At 33.9% G+C, this 11,520-nt stretch overlaps 1 long non-coding RNA gene across 1 annotated transcript; it reads right to left on the bottom strand.

The window, feature by feature from the left end:
- Nucleotides 1-6,314: 6,314 nt before the first annotated feature.
- LOC149927088 (uncharacterized) lies at nt 6,315-9,408 on the bottom strand. Its single transcript, XR_016473807.1, has 3 exons — nt 9,043-9,408; nt 8,566-8,981; nt 6,315-7,814 (listed from the first exon to the last, which is right to left on the bottom strand). It is a non-coding gene; the product is annotated as an uncharacterized LOC149927088 (long non-coding RNA).
- Between the last annotated feature and the right edge of the window lie 2,112 nt (nt 9,409-11,520).

Below are 11,520 nucleotides of genomic sequence, written 5' to 3'. Positions count from 1 at the left end.
CCCTACATTTTAGGAATGCGCACTAAAACGCTTCTTCGGTTATTAGCCGCTAGGAAAATTCGGTGTACAATATGTCTATACACCGAATTTTCCTAGCGGCTAAATTACAACAAATTATCTAACCCCGAACTTACCTAGACCTAATGTATACAGTTTCATAAACGTTATTAATATTTCCTCCAAGCGGCAGCTTTTGGAAACTAAACGGGCATTTACCATAGCACTAGATGAATTCGCCCAATCACTTTTTCTTCCTTCGCGTACCCTGGTTTATCACGAAAATGGAAAGAAATTACATTTCCCATCGAATTAACCGCCGAGCACTCTTGGCGCTATACACATAGTCGCCCTAAAATTAGGCTGTGTCAGGAAAACTAACGGTTGCTGGGGAAAACTGTTGGTAATAGCATATGTAACATAATTACTCATAAGTATGCCACTAGCTCTATTTCTTCACTAACGGTTTGCTTCACAGATATTGCGCCATCCGTACTCTACGTAATAATTGACGTCATATTTGATGTCATATTTGGCATCATCGAATCTCAACTGCCGATTATGCCGTCGCGCAATTAGCTCCACTTCTGATAAACCGACGGGTGACGGCCATTATTTTAGTAAACCAACCGGTTTGAACAACCAAGGCTAAGGAGCTAAAATGAACTACAATAAACTGTCAAGTGCTGTTAATGTAATTAATATGCAAATAAATAAAGTTTCCGGAGACTCAGGTTCTAAAATAAATTTGCATTGTCAAATAAAAGAAGCAAAGCAGGTTTATTGAAAAATATAGTTGAACTTCAGGTTGAGCTTTGCAGATTCTTTTGAGCCTAGGCCTAACTCTTCAAGGCTTAATTGGTATGGGTTTTAATAACGCTGGTGGAATATCCCACTTCGACGACTTGTTCCATTTTCGGAAAGCGATCTAAAATAATAATTTGAATTTGATTTGAATTTGAACAGAACCGTATTGGTCATTTTCCCCAACCTTTTCTTTTTCTAAACTACTCATTATTTAACTTCATCCCCACAAACCGAGCGAGTTTATAAATTTCAATAAAGCTACATTGCTCTGACTAAAATTCCGACGCAAAAATTCCTTCCCAGTTTAGAGGTTTTCCATTGGCTTAAATAAATATGTTAGTAGCCAATAGTGTGACTCCCAAAATTACTAGGATGAATAAAAAGGTAAAAATCTAACGTAGTCTACCTTTTTACTGGTTCGTGGTGAAACAAACCGTTAGCGAAGATTTTTTGACATAGTAGAACTCTCCATCGTAGCCTTGTCGAACTAGTTTCTCCATATCTAGTCCACAGGATGCAAAAAGTCACAAATTCTCTAAGATATTGCTTCAGCATTTATCTTTTCCAACGATGTAAAACCTGGGAATTCTTCTCATATGGTTTGTATTCTATCAACAAAACCCACCCCAATTTATAGTTGTTCTATCCCAGAAATAACCGATGTTTCGTGACAGTGGCGCCGATCCCATGGGGGCAGCGGGGCCGAAGCACCCATTGGGAAAAATCAATGGGGGCTCTGCCCCCATTGGTAAAACCGCCGATGTTAAAGGCCATTTACTTTTAAGCATCCGTAGCAAGAAAGTGTTGCCAGCAGCCTCATTCCAAGTTTATTAGTGAGCTTCGGCCCCCATTGGGAAAAAGAGCGATCGGCGCCACTGGTTTCGTCCGCAATTACGGAAAAAGCATTTGTGGCGTTAACTTCCGATAATATATCTCGTTGACCAAAAATAGAAATTAGTTAATTTTGATTTCTATGAGAAGTGTATTGGGCATTCTTTCTCCGTAGCCTCCGTTTCACTGAAAAGATCAGGAAATAAGGTATCGCCTGCTTCAACACGGAACTCGAGTAGATCGTTGAAAACACCCTGGTTAGAATTTTAGCCGCGAACACCCTTGTCGTGCGTCCAACAAAATATTAGTGAAATGACGACTGACACGAGTTTTTCTCTATTCTTTTGAATAGTATGACCGGTGCCTTATAATAACGTAGGCACCGGTCTGACCAGCAGCGGAATTTATTTGTTCCGTTACGTTCTTCTTATTTTGGTCAACAGTAGAGTAGAAAATTTGTCGTATTCCGATTTCAAATGGTCATTACATCGTTCATGCATATGTTGGTGTTTCGTAAAAGGATGGACTATCAATCTACCGGGGTATCCTCTGTTCGTAGGTGGCCGAAATAAAACACAAGTTCTACAAAGAACGCCTTTAACTTCAGCAGACTATAAGAGCCATTTCGAATATTCAGTCAACCACTGTCGACGAAAAGTACGTTTTGGTTTTGATTTCGATTTGTTATCCACATGTATTAAATCGCTTTTGAAATCGTAGCTCGATGTTCATGGTGTACGTAAAATCTGCATTTATAGATCATCGGTTACGAGAGCATTTCGTTGATCCAAATATTTCCCAAAGTCTAATATATGACAACGTAGGTTATCTCCAATTTCTGTTGGCGTGGTCGAACCTGATCACGATGAAGATGCGAAATTGACGTTTTCACCCATTCCATCCATTTCCTCTACGACATTTATATATGCCTGTTCTACTGGTACGCTACTACAAAGTTCATTGGGGTCTTGGCTTGGCTCCGAAATGAATGTCTTACTTAGATTGTCATTATTGTCATTGGAGGTGTTAAGTTTTTTATTTGAAAAATAATGTCGTTTATCCATGCTTTAAATCCCAATCAATTTCTAACTTCTCAAAACTTTTTATCAAACTAGATAAATATTTCCTACGTTTCAAAATTCTTCGACTAATCACTTCCTAACTTCCCGAGGACTAGCAAACTCGCCAAACTCTCAATATCGGGTACCTCAAAATCGTGACGATAAAAAAATTTCAATTCTAATATCTATAGCTAATGTAACTTTATAAATAGGAAACTTCAATGGGCCCCATGCGTAGGTAACACATTTGGTAACACTGTAGCGTATTGAATTAAAAATAAAAAAACCACGAATTTAATGCGTAAGTAAAATTAAATATTAAATATAATTTTACTTACGCATTAAATTCGTGGTTTTTACCTCTCCGAGGGGACAAAGTCCCCTAGGAGGGGTTATACAACGACCGTGTCTGTCTGTGGGTCTGTGGGTGGGTCTGTCTGTCTGTCAGGACTGCGAACGCGTTCGCATTTTCGGTGCAAAGTGTAATCACTGCGTACGCAGTTTCTCAAAGGGTTGGCAAAACCACCGTGTGACGGTGAGCGTTAACGGATGCATTTGCGGTTTGGTTTGGATGGTGTTTTTTCGCTCACCGTCGTGACGGTTTGGTGTATTACGTTTTTGTAATGTTTATGCGTAGGTTGTGAGTGTTGAATTTGTTGTGTTTGTCTTCTAATGGTTGTGCATGTTGAGTCTGTTGTGTTGATATGGGCGTTTTCTCTCCAACTTCTTCTTAATGACTTTGGGACGGACCGAGTGCTGAGTGTAATGCTACCTCTCAACGTCCAATGGCAGGGTTTCCACCAGTTGTACACGGTATTCGTCTTAGTATCAATTTGCGATCGCATCGGGCGGGATTTGAACCCGAGACCTCCTGATTGACAGGCGGACGTTCTACCACAGAACCACCGACACTTGTTACGCCTTATTGAAAATTAGACCTTCAGCTTTATCGGAAGCGTATTTAATAGAGTAGGAAATTTTGGTTTAATTGAAATAGAATTGAAATTGAAATTATTGCATCGAAGAAATTCTAATTTAGCGTTTCTCTATTGATTAAAAACAAATGCGCCACCCAGGTTTCGAACCCAGACCATTCGGCTTGGCAGTCGAGCGCTCTACCACAGAACCACCGATAGCTGCTTAGATTCACTGAAATTAAGACAGGCATCGTAAGCATAATAGGTAATAAAGTCTTTTTTTATTAATGAATTTATGAAGGCCTAATCTGGTATTTTTTAAAGGTTAAATCTTGTTTTAGCGCAGTCAGCCGAGATTAGAGGGTTAAAGGGTAGACCCTGTGGGTGGTCCACTTTCTTAACGACCTATATATAGTTCTGTTAATTCAAAGGAGATAATTTAACGTTAATTGCTTTAAGAGCTGGCGGTTAGTCAAGTGGCTCTCTGTGCTTTGTTGATGGTAAGGTTTTTGCTTCTTGTAAATACATTTGGTGTGGATATTTGGATATCTACGATTTCTAACGCAGTCAATGATTTCTTGGGTGTGCGAGTCATTATATGATATTGGAAATTGGACGGCATTGGTCTTTTTCATGTGGTATGTGTCACAACGTCAACAGGAAGTGAACGAGTCGTCCACTACCAGATATCTACGGTATCTTCATCAAGGGCGAGTGTTGAAATAAAATGAGCGTTAAAGATGCGGCAAGTATTTCGTAAGCGAGTAATTCCAAAAAGCCTCTGTAGATATTTCTTTCATTAAAATTTGCTTCGTATTATATTTAACTGATAAACTTGTTCTGTAAAAGGGTTTAATTCAATTGTGCATTGTTATAGTACGTCTAACTTACTGTTGTAACTACTTAACTTATGATATTCTGAATAAATTAAAATTGGTCGTTTCGTCTCAATTATTTTAATTATAATTAAAATTTTATACCGGGCGGGATAGAAATGGGTTAATATTTTTAACAAATAACTCTAAATTGCGGAGATATATCTTTAAGGGTTATCTCGAGAAATTAATACCACTAGGGACAATTCTTCCGAGGAGAGGTATATATTGGCTAGCCAACTTGTTTATTTTTAATTCAATCAAGTAGCGTAAGGTGTTTCAACTTAAATTTATATTGTAGCGTATAACAGTGGGGATAATTAGCCTTAGAAAGAAGTTGAGTTCAAAGCTCACTGAATTTAAATTTTTTTTAAAATAGTTTTAATTAGGCATCCAAAAACTTTTAGTCATGTCGTGTCGTGTCTCTTTATTAAATTGATAGTGGCGATAAATTTAACAAGAGGCCTTTTTCGTCCACTCCGAGCTTTAAGTTTTTAAATTTAACAAGAGGCCTTTTTCGTCCACTCCGAGCTTTAAGTTTTTTAATTTAACAAGAGGCCTTTTTCGTCCACTCCGAGCTTTAAGTTTTTAAATTTTAAGACATTCTTATTAAATAGTTCTTTTTATAAACTAACGTGGCCTTCTTGTTGAAATGTTGCTCTTACGTCACAGTCTCTTACTTTGACAAGCCTACTAGCGCGCGCTACAGTCGCGAGGAATATAGCTTTTTCTAGAGCGCGTGCAAATCGCTCGTGCGAAGAATACACTAATAAAGCTGGGTCTTGTGACGTAAGAGCAACATTTTAACAAGTTGGGAAAGACCACTTTTTATTTTATAAAATCAACTATTATGTAGTCCGGTCGCATTTTTTGAGTAGAAAGCGAAAAGATATTTATTTTCCGGGGTACAGTAAACACTCGACGGTACAATAAATTTGAACGAAACTAACACAAAAGTAAGGTATATAAGCAAATGAGCAAACTTGACTCTGTACTCCATATCGTGTGAACTTGGACCAAAAAATTTAAAAACTTAACACGTATAAAAGCAAAGTTTGATCTCAGGGGGGGGGGGGGGGGGGGTGGTCAACGGAGCCGCCACCATCTAATAGGGGGATGCTCCGTTTCCTCCCTTCGGGCGCCCATGTCTTGTGGTTTCTACTTTATTTGTAGTTTCATTATATTTCTATTGTATTCCTTCTATTTCAATTACAAAGTTTGAGATAAATTTACCCATTCCAGTCCCCCTCATATACTGTCTGAGGAAGTACCTGGCTTTATCTTGGATGGAAGTAAAATCCGGGGAAATGTACATTTTAGAACCCGCAAGCTTGTAACCAAGCTTAAGGAGTTCAAATTTTTGCTCGTGATCGATAAGGAGACGCCTGAATAGTCTCGAATGTGAATAACACCGAAATATTGTACAAAGTGTACTAGTCTCGAATCTGAATAAACATGAAACTGATTAGCGACGAAACTGACTTCACTCGAATCGGAATAGTTTCAAAACTGATTTAACTCAAATCGGAATAGTTTCGAAACTGATTTCACTCGAATCTGTTGGAAGGGAAACATTCCAGGCATTATAGGATTTCAATGGTGCAAAATTTATTCCCCGCAAATAATTATTTAAAAAGTTATATTTACTTGAACGAAAAGTGTAAAGAAGCTCATGTAATGAAACGAAAAAGTTGGTTTATTGTGTATCAAAACAATACATAGGAGTATCAGCTAGTTGGTACACTGATGATAATCAACATGTGTTATACATATTTTCTTTTTACAATTTGATTTTTTGTTATTTATAAATTTTTACAATTGTCTGATAATACGTTTTGACAAATTAGCATAGAATTACTGTTAACAATGACTAGCGTGAAAATTACCACAAATTTAAAGTTTTAAAGGATTCTAAGAAAGAAGTATTTTTTGTTGAGTAAATAATTTTGAACTATTTAATTGTAAAGATCAACTGATTTATTGAATTTGTTAGCGGTAATTTCTACCCTGTTTATGGGGTGAAAACTTGGAACAACTCCTTCTGCGTTGAGTTTGCAAGTTCTCTCCCCACTGGTTTAAGGGGTTTTCCCCCGAGCTCTTCGGTTTCCCCTTCCATAAAAACTTGTAGAGGTTAACGGTAATAGTTAGTGTAGGGAGCTGTTGGCTCGCGTGGCATGAAGGGCTTGCCACCACCCTCCTACGCATTGTAACCCGGCCACCTGAATTAATGGCTTCAAAAGTCGCTTGATGACTTAGGCCTAAGGTGGTGCCTTGGGTATTAGCCTAGCTGATTATTATTAAAAAAAATCGCTTTTTTCGGTTTTGTACGTATTTGTATTTCTAAAATTATATTTGGGCACAAAGATTTATTTTAGGTAATAGATTTGAGCACAGAGTAATGATATTTATGAATTTATAAAAACATATTAGCCCAGTTAATTCTAGAATGGTCGAAAGGGTATTTTATCCAATGTCTTTAAGTATATTTTGGTAATTATATCTACAATGTTTTTGAAAAATGTGAATACAAATTTATGTTGAATTTTTTTGATATTTAATGATCCGTACATGGCTTTGGATCGAATTAGGTTTATATGTAATATAATAAAATGTTTACTATTAATGGTCTGGATTTGTTCCCGGAAGTCTAGTTTTTGGTCAAAAATTACCCCTAAATGATTTCAACATTATTATTAATGAATGATATTGGTTTTTCTAGAAAATGATCTGACTATTAATTTTGCGGGATTAATTGGTAAATTATTTAGTTGGCAACAGGAATTATTTATATTTAAGTCACTATGCAGACAGTCACAGTCACCTATACCTCCCTTATGACTCGACAAACATATTGTTGTCATCAACAAATTGATAGAGTCGCGAATGTTTTAAACAAAATTGAATAATAACCATAACTAAAAATAATAGTAATAGTAAGAAAGTAATACAACGTAATATTAAATATCAGATTTATGGTTTAAATAAACAATTTAAAAAATCGCTTAGTGTGAACTCGGTTTTACGCACCGACTTTGCTACGAGTATATTTCCAGTGGCGTAACAAATGTAACCGTAAAATGAAGTTCTGTTTGTCAATAGATAAGCCAAAGACGAACAAGTTTTGTTTTCACCCAATTTAGCTTTTCCGGCAGAGCTTTCAACATTCTCGGCTTCCTTTTCCAGTTGTGGCGCGAAAAAGGTTATAAGTTGAATTCGTATAAAAAAAAAAGATTCCAAAACGTCGCTGACGGGTGCCGCTGAAGAACGCGATGTCTTCAAAGTTCTACCTGGTCCTGCTTACCATCATTTTTCGCTTCGAAGTGATGCTACAGGCGTGTTTTTATGAGGAAGAAAAGGGTTACAGAAATTTATTGTGCTACGGTATTAAAAGTCCAAGTGAGTTGGAAAACTCGATAAAAGAGAAATCGGATAAAGTGAAGAATAAAGCAGATTTACAAATCGAATTTCAACTTTTTGATGAGATGCCATGTTTGGCAAATCCATCCATATTCAAAGGAAAAAATATTAAAGTAAGTTAGTTCGATTGTGAGTTATTTGCAATTAGTCCTTATGTATTAAAATATAGTTTCATCCTCTCATTAAATCTCGCTAATTATATTATAAAAAGTAATAGATTTCATATATTTAATTTTATCACTAAAAGTGACTAGCCCCTTGACGCGCGCCTAAGTCCTCATGGTCTCATGGAGCCTCAACCATTACGTACAAAAAATTAAATAAAAATATAAAAATATATTTTTCATAAATTGTCTCGTAAACATAATGAACCACTGTTTATACCCTGATGAAATATAGGGTTGTTATTGAGTGTCAGGTGGGTGTGATCTACACAAAAGAAGCGAATGTTTAAAAATATCAATTTTTGATTATTTCGTTATATTTCCAAGGTAAGTTTGTTTTTTAACTTAAATTGAAAGCGATTCAATTTTCAATAGCTGTCAAAAATGCTGGCCTGGTTAATTTCTCAGATCCAAGAGACTAGTAACGCGTTATCATTTATATAGTCATTTTTGAAACAGTCGATCATGTCGGCAGAATATTAAGTATCACACTTACGCTATTACGTTAAATTTTTCATTTCACAGAGCCTTCTTTTGGAACATTTCACGTTGAACTCTTGGTACTGTCCAGATTACGAAGGGGACAGAGCGGCATTCAGGAATGTCCGGCAATTGGGACTGACTCGTATGGAGGGATTGAATCACTGGAACTGGAGTGACGTAAACGAGTACACTGGAAAATCGGTTCGCGTACTTGTAATTAGCGACAGCTACTCTTTCCGACTGACAGCGAGTATGAGAGAATTTTACGGACAGAACGTCCAAATCATTTACGCGTCTAATGTCGACGACCTTCAACTCGACGACCAATCTTTGGAATGTCCCAACTGTAAAGAAATCACCGTCATGTTCTCTAACATTGTCGACCTGCGAAAAGATGTCTTCGGAAGGGGTCTCAATGAGTTGCGCTTACTAAATTTATAGTAAGTCATTATTTCCCCGATTATGAAAGATTTCAATGTTTTAATCTTACCATTTTGTATTTTGAAGCGGGAACGAAATTGAAAGATTTCCAAATGATATCTTTCAGAATATTAATTTCACTGGTCAAGGAACTCGAACTTTATTGATGCAACTTGGGTTGAATCCGCTTGAAAATCTCAGTCCAGAGATCTTCGAGCCATTGAAGAAAAGCTACGACAAGATTACAATCATCTTCGCCAGTAAGAATATGATAAAAACAGTGTTGGTCCCAGCGGAAAACGTAACACCCTTGAGACACCACTGCGTGAAATAAATCATTTAACTTATTTATCGAGTGGCGTTGCCAGAATTTTGTTTTTGGGGATGGGAGCACTTAATCGATTTTACACGCCTAACCCTAAGGGATTTGAATGTCTAAGATCACGTACACTGTAGCCGCCACATAATCTTACATAACTCTTCATGAATTAGGTTTAGAAGGGTCAGTGATATGTCAATCGAAAGCCTATATCACGCCCTCGCTAGCCCGTTATATTTTTGAAATTGGAGCTCAAGAAGTTAGTAAATTTCCCATTTTAGTGATTTTTGGCGATTTTCGACTTTAAATCTACATAATGTTTTTAAATTAAGGCCGAATTTGTTGAAAACAGGAATCCATACTTCTACTTGGAATGCTATCCTGTCGTATCGCGTATGGTAAGATAACTCTGACGGCTTTGGCGCCGCCTATGAGAGAAAAATTTCCCTCTGCGCGCGCCGAGGAGCTGATCACTCCCCGTAATCGGTGTACAGGCTTATAGCTTTGACTGCACTAAAATGATTACGAAAGTGAGTACAGATTTAGCACTACCAAAGGCTGTACTCATTTTCATATTTATGTAATCGTTGTACAAATTTTCAGAGAGTGCATAGCCCCTCTGCGCGCGCCCCCTCTCACGTTGCTGTTTGTTAAGTTAACATAGTGACGTAAGAAAACCGTCAGCCACATCGAGACGAAAATCGGCCGTGATAAGTATTCCATGTAGAAGTATGGATTCCTGTTGAAAATTATATTTTTAGCTACTGCTGATCATTTTGGAACAACGTTTACGAATACATTAAAAAATTTAATTTCAAGTGAGATTTCTGGACAATTCGCGGAAGCCCACAACACGCGTACGCATAATATTGTGATATTTAAATTTCATACCAATTGATACAAGCGCCATCTAACTTATAAAACATTGAGTGCGTTCAATGCATTCGAGTTTCGCTTCCTTATTTCCAAAATCAGGTAACACAAAAAATGCGGTTTATGTAAAAATTAATTTAAATTAACGTGTTAATTAACATTTGGTTTAATTAAATTTATATAAAAATATTATAATTTATATTTAAACCCATTTTTAATTATCGCCATTATATTTAAATTTATAATTAATTAACATAATTAATTTTAAATTTATAATTAATTAACATAATTAATTTTAAATTTATAATTAATTAACATAATTAATTTTAAATTTATAATTAATTAACACATTTAATGTTTAAATTTATAATTAATTAACACAATGTTTAAATTTATAATTAATTAACAATGTTTAAATTTATAATTAATTAACATAATTAATCTTTAAATTTATAATTAATTAACATAATTAATTTTAAATTTATAATTAATTAACACAATTAATTTTAAATTTATAATTAATTAACATAATTAGTGTTTAAATTTATAATTAATTAACATAATTAATGTTTAAATTTATAATTAATTAACACATTTAATGTTTAAATTTATAATTAATTAACACAATTAATGTTTAAATTTATAATTAATTAACAATGTTTAAATTTAAAATTAATTAACATAATTAATGTTTAAATTTATAATTAATTAACATAATTAATGTTTAAATTTATAATTAATTAACAATGTTTAAATTTATAATTAATTAACAATGTTTAAATTTATAATTAATTAACATAATTAATGTTTAAATTTATTATTAATTAACAATGTTTAATGTTTAAATTTATAATTAATTAACACAATGTTTAAATTTATAATTAATTAACAATGCTTAAATTTATAATTAATTAACAATGTTTAAATTTTTAATTAATTAACAATGTTTAAATTTTTAATTAATTAACATAATTAATGTTTAAATTTTAATTAATTAACATAATTAATGTTTAAATTTTTAATTAATTAACATAATTAATGTTTAAATTTTTAATTATTTAACATAATTAATGTTTAAATTTTTAATTAATTAACATAATTAATGTTTAAATTTTTAATTAATTAACATAATTAATGTTTAAATTTTTAATAAATTAACATAATTAATGTTTAAATTTTTAATAAATTAACATAATTAATGTTTAAATTTTTAATTAATTATCATAATTAATGTTTAAATTTTTAATTAATTAACATAATTAATGTTTAAATTTTTAATTAATTAACATAATTAATGTTTAAATTTTTAATTAATTAACATAATTAATGTTTAAATTTTTAATTAATTAACATAAT

This window comes from Leiobunum rupestre, chromosome 9 (assembly GCF_980474605.1).
Source record: "Leiobunum rupestre chromosome 9, qqLeiRupe1.1.hap1, whole genome shotgun sequence".
Taxonomy (NCBI): domain Eukaryota; kingdom Metazoa; phylum Arthropoda; class Arachnida; order Opiliones; family Sclerosomatidae; genus Leiobunum; species Leiobunum rupestre.
Note: the sequence above shows the minus strand (reverse complement) of the source record. Positions and strands in the feature narration are given on the sequence as shown.